At 44.0% G+C, this 12,153-nt stretch overlaps 1 long non-coding RNA gene across 1 annotated transcript in view; it reads right to left on the bottom strand.

Moving 5' to 3' along the window:
* LOC142604044 (uncharacterized) overlaps positions 1-12,011 on the bottom strand; it is a 66,693-nt gene extending 54,682 nt beyond the window's left edge. The window contains exon 1 of the long non-coding RNA XR_012837937.1: positions 10,962-12,011. This is a non-coding gene — a long non-coding RNA (uncharacterized LOC142604044). The remainder of the gene's footprint in view (positions 1-10,961) is intronic.
* Positions 12,012-12,153: the final 142 nt, after the last annotated feature.

Raw genomic sequence — 12,153 nt, 5'->3', positions numbered from 1 at the left:
CAAATCAAATAAAGGTCTCTGTTATTCTGTCCACATAGAAGCGAATGCAGCTGAATGAATCCACTTTAAATTCCAGCCTTCAGTTAGTCCATGTTAATTTTCTCAATTTTCCCATGTAAACAAAAAAGAAGAAACAAATCCCAGTTCAGTTACAACAGTGATATTCTCAGCTTTGAAATCTGTAGATCTGGGAGGCTGTCCCCCATGTTGTCTTTTGCACAATGGAGTATGCCCAAGGAGCGGGTGGTGTCTAAAGGCCCTGCCTGCTCTCTTGATGGCATGGCCATCAGCTCAAAGCCAAGGACAGCAGGTTGGCAGGTCTGTCATGCAGAAACCTTCCTACAACTTCAGGTGCTGGAAAACACAAGTGTTAGAGCAGATGTAGGAAAGTAGCACTGCCTGGAGGTGATAACTGCACGATCTGAAGGAGACGTGTACCAGGAGTGAAGCAGAAAATCCCCTTCCTCTGTGGGAGCACTACAAACAAACTTACAGCTCTGAAATGTTTCTTGTGCCTTTGGAGATAAATAAACGTAGAAATGTAGAAATAACTAAGGTTTCCTGAAGAGCCACAGGTGTGAGGACAGAGGTGTGAGGTGTTACAAACCACCTGAGAAGTGGGCAGCATCACGTCCCAGGTTGGAAAATGGAGGGGGCACATGTGAGACAGCATGTTCCCATGGGGCTCAGCCCATTACAGGAGCAATACCAGGAAGATGAAACAAATCTGACAGCAGCAGTGACTAAAGGAGAACAGCAAATTAACTGTCGGTGCTAATGAGAAGAAAAAATTGCCAAAGCCTCTCGCTACAAAATGGGTCCCCATGTATAGTCATGGCCCCAGGAAAAGTGTTAATTTGGCACATGTCCACTCATTTGAGAAAATCTTATAATGAAATTCTGGCTAGCAGTCATGGGTATCACTTAGAGAAGCTCATCTCTGTTAGAAGAGTGAAGGCGCCTCGGAGAGATGCTGCTGGTCAGAACAGTAGGTGAGTGGGCTCTGGGGCACAGACCTGGCAGGACAGAGGATGCTCTTCACCAGCACATGTCATGCAGAGACACGTATCCTTTCAGTAAATAAACAAAGGATACAAACATTTTAAGATATCACGTACGTACTGTAAAAGGCACTGATCCTTTGCTAAGGATGGGAGCGATTGATATACTCGAGAGAAAACTTTTCTATCAGAATGCTTTTTCATGTAAATCACTGCTGTTGCACAGTTTTGAAGCAAAAATTTGCATGGAAAGTGCTGACCAAATGTAATTTTCATAGAAGAACAAAGAGAAAAAAAGCAGAATTTATCTTATGGATGGTTAGCTAAAAATATTGGTGCCCATTATCACTAAGCAAAGATCTCAAAATCATGTTCAACATTTCTTAAGAATTTAAGCTTGGGTTTTGTTTTGTTTTCAATTAATTTCCATTAAATTTTCATTTCCCTTGTATTACCATTTATCGAGTTGTTCTTGTGCAGTTTTCTGTAGGGACAAGAGTTTCTCTCAACCATTTCCAGACAGAATATTCATTATTTAGTTGAATGGACTGAAAAACAAAGAGGCCCTGCCATGGCCAGGGCCACAGAGCAATGCAGTAACGCAGCTGGGAGTGGATCCAAGCCGTGGCTCCCGGTCTCTGCTCTCATCACTAGGACAGACTCCTCCCTTGAAGGCAAAAGGGGAAATGAAAGTGATTGTAGGACACTCTCCAGGGCACAATCACAAGCTAAATAGGCTTTGTTTATGTAGACGGCTTTGTAAAAGTCAAACCATTGATAATGGGGGATCTTAATATCAGGCTGTTGTCTGGGATAACCACAGTTGACTCGCTGGGGACTGCTCTTGGAGGGCGTACAGCATGCTGTATTTACACTGATACTCCAGCAGTCAAGATCAGAAGCAGTTTTGGACTTGGTCCTAGGAAACAAGCCAGGTATGATAAATAAGATATATTCCGGGGAATATGTAGGGCCAGTGAATTACAGAGGCAAGCTTGGTATCACGGCTGTCTTGCCTCTCACCATTCCCACTGGGAACACAGCCCAGTGTCATCCAGAAGACACTGAATCCTGAAGAAGCACACCGGCCTCCCCAGAGCATCCAAGACTCGGGTCCTTTTCCTCTGCCATCTACAGCAGCTTTCCGAGCTGCTGAGCCAACTCAAGATGGAGCTGGCTGAGTGTCGTTAGCGGACAGAGAGGCAAATAGCATCATTCTGGGTTAGCTCATGTACACATGACTTGTTGTTTGAAAAAAGACCTTGAGCTTTGCTGAACCCAATGTACTCATCTTTGATTTTCACTTTCCCAGCAGAGATACACCCACATTTCTCCAAAGAATTACAGTTAGTTTGGTCCAGGCATTTGTTGAATAACTTCACTTCTCATTGCCCCTGTTTTAGAGCATCTGAGAGAATAAGCTGATCTGGAAACGCATCACTTCTTGTTTGCTTTTTCCTCAGGGAACATTATATTATTAATGTTTTGTCATAAGTATCTGGAAGTTATGGAAAATGTTCACCGTCTCCTGCATTCAGGACTTATAGAACCAAAGTTTTATCACCCAAAACAATGCGCCAGAGAGTCAACTGCTGGTGTCAGCCAGGAAACAGGGAGCAGAAACAGTGTTGGCAATTCAGGGGACCGATCAGGCATCAAGAATAATAATAGAAAGATATTACGAACAAATGATTCATGAGAAAAGAAATAAGCTGAAATGTCCTGATGCTGCTAAATAAATATTTTCCAACGACTAATAGCTTTGCAGAAGATCTGTTAATGTCAGATTTGCTAATACTAAGAAGAGAATAATATATATTGTGAATATTACTCTAACTTACAAATTTGAATAAGTTCCTTCCTTAGACAAGGACATTTCTTTTCCATTTTCCTTGCAGTTTGTGAAGATAAACTCAATGGCTGAGATCAGAAGAATCTTAGAACAGAAACACTCTGCAGAAATTTTAAGTTGTTGTCATTAAACCCAAAAAACATCATCAATTTTAACTGCGTATTGAAATCCCCCTTCTCACCTCCCAGACAGTGGTCTGATGGGAGCTGGAGCCAGGCCACCCAAATATAATCAGCCACCCACAAAAGACAGGAAAAAAAAGAAAAGGCTTTTAGTGCTGATCAGTCAAAAACCTGACATAAATGTCATTTTCATTAAAGCTCTTCCACTTAGTGACTGTGAAAGTCCTGCCATATCCCTGTGAATTTTCATACTAAATACCTTCTAGCAAGTGAAATGCACACTGAAGTAATAGATCAGTAATTCTCAGCTTCCTAAGAGGAAACCTGGTTTGTGGATTTTTCTATGTATTTAAGAAAATTGCTTTCAGATTCCTCTTCATATTCACACTCAGGCTTTTAATTTCTAATTCCCCATCACTCATCTCTCTGCCTGGACCTGGTTTTCCTGAGAACATTAGAGGGCTTCATTCTCCATACTTGGAAATTTTATGGGACTTCAATTTTTTTCAGAAAAGGAGAAAAAAAGAGCTAGAAGAGTTAAACTGCACAGGATTGCTGTTTTGGTTAGACAGTCTGAGTCTTGAATACTGATCATAACCTGAAATTGAGATTATTTGTGCAAATATTTAGTGCCATTGTCCCCACCATGTTCTTGCCACTACGGCCTGAATCCTGCTCTTGTGTGACCCCGAGCGCTTGCTTGCTGTCACCTAGCTCAGCTCCCCTCTGCTCCCAGCTGCCCATTCACACAGGCTTCGAGCACTGAACATTTCTGATTGATAGGAAATAATGTCTCGCCAAAGCATGGCAGCTCAGCAAAAGCCATTTCCAAGTGACTCACTGCAAGGTGCTGCAGGAGGTGAGAACTTGCACGGTGCAGATTATCAGCCTTCTCTCCTGCTGACTAATTCCCTGGTATGAAGTGAAATTCTCAGACCATATTGTGCTTTTGATTACCGCTGCCAGAGATATGGAAAGCGGCAACATGTCCAGACTCTGGCAGCAGATCGCAAAGACACAAACGCATAGAAACTACCTGCAGGAAGAGTGGTTCTTCCTCCAGTAATGAAATCTGGCCTGAGCTCTCCCTCCTCACTCACCTGTCCAAGGGCAGCCCTGTCCCAACATGTGCATTCTCTGTCTTCAGGACTTAAAACCCCAACTGTATTGACTCTAAACCAAAGCTTTCACCACCTCCCTCAGATGACCTTCCCATGGCTTAACGCAGCAGCGTCCAGCCTTGCTGCCCACGCAGTAGCTGGAGGTGCTCGGAAATCCCAGGACACAGACTGATTTGCCCAGGACATGGGTTGGTTTGCCCTAGTGGGAGCAGGGACTGCTTAAGGAGTGCTTTTCAGGAGAAATGCTCAGCTCTGCAATGGAAAACACTTTCCAAGACTATCGTGTGCTGAAATTCCCACCTACCCAAGTCACAGCTTTTAAAAATTTTTGTTCTTTATTCCCTACTTTGAAAACAATGTGAACAGCACAGAGTGCAACCTCAGCTCAAGTTTAAAATGGAAATTAAACATTTTTCTACTTCCATTTGCAAAGACCTTCAGGCTCAGGCTTTTATATGTTTTACATAGCCGCACATTATATATCTTGCCAAAAAAAAAAAAAAAAAAAGCAGCAGCTTCTTTTCTTAAATATCTCTCCTTTATGGGGCAAAACTTAGCGCCGTCATTGGAGCTTCAGTGAATTTCTCTTAAGTACTGATGCAATGGATGGGGGACACTCCTTATTTACTAACAAATGATTAATATCAGGTTTAGACATGCTGAGAAAAACAAGTAAAGCTTTAGCATCAGCTCCCTGATTGTTCTACCTTGCATAGTATTACTACTGGAGACTGTGGAGTGGTCCATGATGACCATGCTCCCCTTTGAGGGGGCTCTGAAGGAAATTTTCCCAAGAGGAAAATTATTTAGCTAAACCCCAAAGTCCTCTGCTAATTTATGCAAATATTTATGCATAATTTATGCTAATATATCCCATGATGTTGATAGACTTTAGCCATCCATCATAAATCTCAGGCCCCGGCTGGCTGCATGAAGCATATAAGGAGGGTGGATGGTTCTGATAGGGCTCTGTGCCAGAACAAGGATCTTCTCAGGACATCTCAGTGCAGGATCAAGGCCCTGGTTTGTACAAAATCCCAAACAGGCCTGAGCTTGTTCAAACAAACCCCCTGCTTTCTGCTCTGCCTGCAGATGTACATTTTGGCTGCAGAAAGAGAACGAAGCTGAAGGGAAGACTTTGTTTTCAACTACAAAGTTGGAAAAAACTGGGAAAATGAAGCTAACTAAAACTGATGGCCTATCGTTCCAAACCGCAGCGAACCTCCGGACTCCATGCAGAGAAAGCAGCGGCCTTGGGTGATAAATTGATTGTTTTCCTCTTAGCTGTGGAATTTGTTAGTGCTGTAAAACTGCTGTCCATGCTGAGGACTCCTCCTGTTATTCTCTTGAACCAAGAGAGTAATAAAAGGCTTCTCTGGAAATTCTTTACATCTCCGTTTTAAACAGATGGCTGCTGAACTCCATAAGGTCAGCAGTATACTGTCTGATTATCACCATGTGTCTCCTTTAAGCAGAGTAAATTAGGAAAAGAGAAAAAAAACACCAAAAAGACAGCCCAAGACTTGCTTTCTGCAGAAGAGCTTGGTGCAACCGCACATGGATTTCAATTTTGAAGAATCACAGGACATAATTCCCAGCGCTTCCCTGACTGATAGCAATTGTTGGAAAGCAAAAATAAACGCGTGTGACTCATCGTTCACGTAGATCTAGGGGACAGAGCACCATATCCTTCACATGGGAAGGCAATTTGGTGAAGGAAACTCAACAAACTCAAGACTTAATCATGATTCAGTGCTGTGCTCCCACACCCACACTCTTACCAATGGGACCCATGCTCACGTGCCAGGTGTTTGATTTGGAAGGAAGACATGCTCCAAAGATAGACATCAAGATAATGGTTGGATGAGCATAAGGGAATTTAATAAGATAAAAGTATATCAAAAGAAAATAGCTAAATGGAATTTGAAAGTCAAAAGCTGAGAAGTTTTTAAAGAGAAAGTTTCTTGTCTTGCTGTAAACATGAGATCAGATTTGCTGCTGGTAATCATCAGTGTCATTTCATTTACCTACTGGAATTAAACCAGTTTATTCCAGTGAAGATCTGAACAACCAGACTGCTTTCTCTTTTTAAATAATGCAGGAGCTATCTCCACCCATGCCTGTACAAGGAGCTGCCAGCAGTGGGAAGGTGCCTGGCAGTACTGGGTAAGGACGGTATCAGTTTTGTTTCAGCAGCCCACTGACCACATTGCCAAGCCTGACCCTGACCAGGCACTTGCCAGCTCCCGCTTCCAGTCCTTCTGCCTGGCAGCGCACGGCGGGCAGCTTCTTGCCAAAACAAGTCATACCATGGCACAACTTTGGACCAACACTGCCCCTGATTTTCCTCATCAACCAGCCTGACCTAATGAGAGGGCAGCAGATCCCAACTCTTGCAAATCAGCTACCTACCCACATGGAGGATATGGCAGCTCTGACTGGGGCGGGAGAGAAGGCGGCAGGGATTTTAGCTAATGATCCTTAACATCCAAATGTCCCTGCAATGCACATTCTCAGTTTGACATCCCTGCTGTGGTGTAAGTGGAAATGTCCTCACTTTTCTCAGTATGACACATGGTCCTGGCTTGCCACTGCTGGGAAAACGGACACGTCAGGGGGTCACAGAGGTGAGATAATCTCTACTTGCCGTCCCTCTCCCTTTCGGCCCAGACTCGCTGCTCTCTGTCTAACTCTGGTCTCTTTACCCGTGTCTGGTTTTAATCAAACCTGTCAGCATGGAGATCCTGACCTTCTGAAAAGCCTCCAGTCCCTGCACTATAATTAAAATGATTTATCTAATCCTGCCCCATCAAGATGGATTTCAGGAAGGAGAAAGTGCAAACTCCCAGCACTGGTGGAAAATGCAAATAAACAGAGCGTCGATCTGGCATAGATAGCTGTCACTCAAACTGATCTCACCCGCTGGAAGGATCTAATCAAACACAGTCTGCCTCCGAGATACAAGGCTGGGAAATGAAGCTTTAAATGGTGTTTTCCTCCATGCTGAAATGGCTCAATTTATGCTTTGTTTTGCTTGTGAAATAACTGCTCTTGAAAAGGAAATGCTAATACTGCTACAAATAATTAATGTTATCTGAATCTATCAAATTCTAGGAGGGGGTGATTAGATTCAAAACAGCAGAGACATTTCTAATCTCAATGATACGAGACAATATAACAACAATGCCTACATTCTTAGATAACCTTTGCTCTCAGTCTTTTGCTGAACATCAGTGCTCCCAAGGCTATCATATGTTTATTTCTTAAGCTGAAATGTAACATTTTACCCATATGTTGATATTAAAACAAAAATTTCACTTCTGAACTCTTTAATCTTTTTATTCATGTGTTCCGTTGCTCTCAGGCAGGGATTGTGAGTACCAGACACTGCCTTCTGTAAAAATAATTGACTGTATTTTCTCTCCTCTGAACTAATTCACCACATTTTCTCCCTATCTATCATCTAGATGTATGCACTGTGTTTTCTATCTATCACCCTGCTAAGGTACTCATCACTGGGGTATGCAGCCAGCAGATAAAAAGTATAATGATGCTATATTAAATAAAGAAAATCAAAAATTCTCAGAAAAACTGACCCAAATTCTAACAAGTGGGTCGCCGCTTTTCTGAAGCAGTGCTCCAAGTCCATGATATTCACAGGCTTTTCTTTGCAATGCCATGTGGCCTGGGAAAGCCAGGGTTCATCTTTTCCTCCCTCTGCCCCAGCCCTCCTCGCTGGGGCTCACACAGCCATCCTTGCCAATGCCCAGTTTGAGCCCAGGATTTCTTGTCCTGGTCAGTGTCAGCAAGGAGAACCAGGTGCTGTGCTCGGATGAGCCAAGAGAGGACATGAAAGCTGTTCAGATTTAAGAGCCTGGCATCTAGCTTTTGCATCTTTAATGGCTCAGGCCTGGTCACCATTTACCAGCAAGTTTTTCTCCTTGGTCAGAGTTTGGGTTGGAAGCTGCATTTCAGAGACAAACCCACAGCTTTGAAGGCTATTAAATGACTCAAGAAACCGGATCATTCAAACAGCAGCATATATGACAAAACTATATAAATTTAAAAGGTATGGTCAATATCTGCCTGATTCATAGAGGTAAGAAAAGCAAATCAGGATCCTCAGATGCAGTGATTCTTGGATGTAAAACAGTGGACCAGTTAGGGCCATTGGTGTGAATTTTTGTGTCATGGGAGTAGTCCAAACTACAGGACTGGGATCTGGGATCCGAAATGCAGTGAAAGCAACCCTTGCCTGCTTCACAGACAATTCATCATGAGAATGTCCATTGTGAACAAAAAAAGGGAGATGTATTTTTTAAGTAAGTCTGTCCTGAGAATGGGCAGCCCTGGCCAACGCCCCTCTAATGTACCATATAAACTTTAATGTACTACCACTCAATTTCAGCTATGTTTTTTTCCCTCTCATTGCAGAATGCTGAATTACAGTTAAATGCTAGATGGTATTTCCTGACTGTGTGACTGATTGCTTGTCTTTGTGCATGGCTGGTTATTTGTTAGCAGTGAGCACTTCAAAGTCTAACAGTCAGTCCAGCCACCCAGGAAAGTGGTTCAGCTCTCTTTGCCCACCCTACTACATTAGTTGAGAGAGAGGAAACATCTTTTGGCACTTCACCACAGAGATACGAGAAGTGACTGCACTGCTTTTGATGCAGAGGCACCACGTCTCCCTGCCAGCCGGCACATCCAGATATTTTCTCTGTGGAAATTGGGACAGAGCTGGGAGGGGAAGGGGAGTAAATTATATTTACGCCAGGTGATCAGTCTGTAGCCTGTTTGCAGTATATCTCTTTATACCTGGCCAACTATAGAAGGTTTATGATGTGCTCTCCATTCTTAGCAAGGTTCCCCTACATTAAACATGAGGACAAACCTCCTTCTTCCAAGAAAATATATAGCAGGTGGTCTTGTTGGTCTTGTTTCTGATTTTTCTGCTGATGGGACAGCATTTAATTAGTAATTATGCTTATTAATTCCAAGAAAGTGGCCATTCAATCTGCGCTGAGATTTTGTTAAGCTTAGAACAACAAAGTTGGGTTCCTCCCTTTGGGCAGTGCCCAAAGCATCAACATACCTTGAAAAGCCAATTTTCAGAATGCTATATCATGTGTTGGCCTCTGCTTGGAGGGATATTTTGGCAGAGATGGGTCACATTTTCAAGCTTTTGGTTTTGATTTGGAGAAAGCGTTTCCAGTAATTCTATGCTGTGGACAAGACATGAATTTCCTAGCTGCTGGGTTGTGAGAGGGAATGTTTCCCACCTCCATGCAGAAGACCTATACTACTCCACTGAGCAATTTGCAGTCTGTCCTACAGAAGGAATTAGGTGTAAATATGAAGATTGGATCCAGATGACAACATTGCCTTGGCCATTCATGCTAATTTAAGTGCTCATTTAAAAAATCAAATGAATGAACGAATGAAAGAAAGAAGGCAAAAAGAAGCAGCAGCAAGCCAAAAAGCTCACAGATCACCTGACATAAACAGGAGCATTTGCTGTGGGAAGGGGAACCAGTTTCCTGTAAAAAGTATTTTAGCCACAAGAAATCTTAATCTATTGCATGTCAAAAGATTTGAGCTGGAAAATATTTCTGTTCTTTTCTTCCAGTATGTTTTGTCATTTTGTGCTCTGGAAACATACTGAATAGCTGTTAATAATTTATATCTCACAGTGGCATATTAAATCACTCAGCTTTCGGAATGGCTTTGAAACACAGGGTCCTTGGGTCTGCCCTGGATAACGAAGGGAACTCCTGAATCTTCCAGGTACCAATAGATTTTGCTTTTATTTCTTGCAACAACGTGATATGCAGCCTGTTAGGACATGATGCATCTGTGAACACTTGAAAACAGGCTTAGACTGACCAAAAAAAAAAAAAAAAAAGAAAAACCCACAGCCTGATGAAAATACTCTCCAAAATCTGTCTGGTCCTTGGAAACATTGACCAGTTGGGACAACAACCATAAAACTGCTCATTGAAGTAATCCTTGCTCTGGGTCAGGAAGAATTTACTTTTTTACTTTTTTTTTTTTTGGGGGGGGAGGTGTTTGTGCAGTGTTTCCCTATTGGAGAAGATTATAATTTACTAGTCATATTTAGGGCCTGGGACTCAGCCCAGCCTACTGCTAAGTTTGCAGCCTCAGCCACATCCCATCACGGCCCTAACTGACCCTCCTTCAAAACTGCCTGGGTGACACTGAATGGGCTGTGATAAGACACCACTAATAAAAGGTCTTTTGAAACCTTCAGAGAAAAATGCTACTTAATAGCAAATTGTTGCTGCCCTTATTTTGAAAAACTATTTTCCGTACCAAGGACTTTCACTCTGAATAGCTCAGCAGGGCTTTTCCTGTAGACTTATTGTACTTTAAAAATGCAAAATTTGCATAGATCATCATGCAGAGGAGGCCACAAGCAGAGGAAAGACAAAGAAAGGTACAGGCTGGGGGCAACGTAAGGAAAGGAACAGCTAGGATAGTTACAGTTAGAGGAAAGATGCATGGAAAAGGAGAGAAACAGAAATGAAGTGCAAAGGGTGTCATTCCAGTGACTTCAGCAGTGCAAATAGATCATCCACTGCTGCTGTTTAATTGGAGGGAAATTTATATTATATTAGTTGCAAAAGGGAAGGTGAAGGATTTCTTATCTCTGCTGGGACTGAATCTCCTTTTCCAACACTGTCTCTGTGGAAGGGAGCCTTTGCTGGGCATGTGCTGCTAGCTACGGCACAGGGTTGGTGGGCAGCCGATGCACGATGCGCCTTTCGAATGCAGGCTCTCTATGAGGGACAACCACTTGATCTTTCTAAAGAGTGCAAGACCCCGTAGGAAAAATGACTTTTACCTTTCTGTGGATTTAGAGCAAACTCTCATAAAGCAAAGTGTCTTCTGCAGAAGTTTGTGCGGTGCAAACGGCATCTCTCAGCAGCCGGGGAGTCATTACTCCGTTCCTGCGGTGCGTGTGTTATCTGCCGTGCACACCTCGGTGCAGTTCAGGCATCGCTCTCCTCAACACCCAAGGAGCCGATTAGCCTGGATGACACTGGGCGGGCTGCAGTGCACATGGCTTTTTCTTCCTTTTTATTTTCTAAATCAAAATGACATTGAAGACAGAGGATCTGTGGCAGTGCAAGGACGAGAGTGCCCTCTATTGTCACCGTGCTCTCCAGCATCTTCCCTCCTTCCTCTAAGGGCTCTGAAGAGACGCCTCTGCCTCGCAGCCTCTCCTTTCATTTCCTTTCCTTGTTGCACGGTGATGGCAAGCCCAAAAGATTTAATATAATTCAAGCATAAGCTGTCTGTAGGTAATAATTAAACAGGGAATGCCGCAGCAGATGGATTTCACATGCACCTGATCCATCAAGAGGCAAGTCACACAAATTGTCTTACAAAGAATGAACATTTGGGTATAAGAACAGAGTGAGGTGCAAAAATGTATTAAATTGAATGGCTCAGAACTAGCGGATGCCGCAGGCCGCGCACAGGGCCCTGAGGCCTCCACAGGGCCTTGCCCACGGCCGAGGGACTCGCTGGGCCTCGAGGCAAGCACGGAGGGGCATGCAGTGCCTTCCCTCGCCTCCACCGCTTGCTGGGCAGGAATCGGGCTGAAGTCCTGTCAGGATCCTCTCGGATTTTCAAAGCAAGCAGGACGAAGTGGTTTTGTGCACACGCGGCCGTTGGAAAAGAGAAGTTCCTCAGCACAAAGGGGAGCCAGAACTCAATGTAGAGACGTCAGCGGATCTTTGTTCTCACCACACGCACGTGCGAATTACAAACGTTACAACATGTACCAAGGCCTGGGCCGGGAATCCTCCCGCCCCGAGCCCCGAGGGCGGCAGCGGTCCGTGCCCCGCGACCGCCCGGCGCCGCCATGACACTGCCAGCGCCCCCCGGCAGGCCCTGCTCCTTCCCTATTGGGTGTCCCCGTCGCCATAGCAACAAGCAGCTTGGAGGCGGGCGCGGGCAGCCGCGTTCCCCTATCCAACTCGCCCTCGGGGCGGATCCGCGCTCTGATTGGCCACTGTCGTTGCGCGATA

The sequence above is a fragment of the Balearica regulorum genome, chromosome 15, assembly GCF_011004875.1.
Source record: "Balearica regulorum gibbericeps isolate bBalReg1 chromosome 15, bBalReg1.pri, whole genome shotgun sequence".
Lineage (NCBI taxonomy): Eukaryota > Metazoa > Chordata > Aves > Gruiformes > Gruidae > Balearica > Balearica regulorum.
Note: the sequence above shows the minus strand (reverse complement) of the source record. Positions and strands in the feature narration are given on the sequence as shown.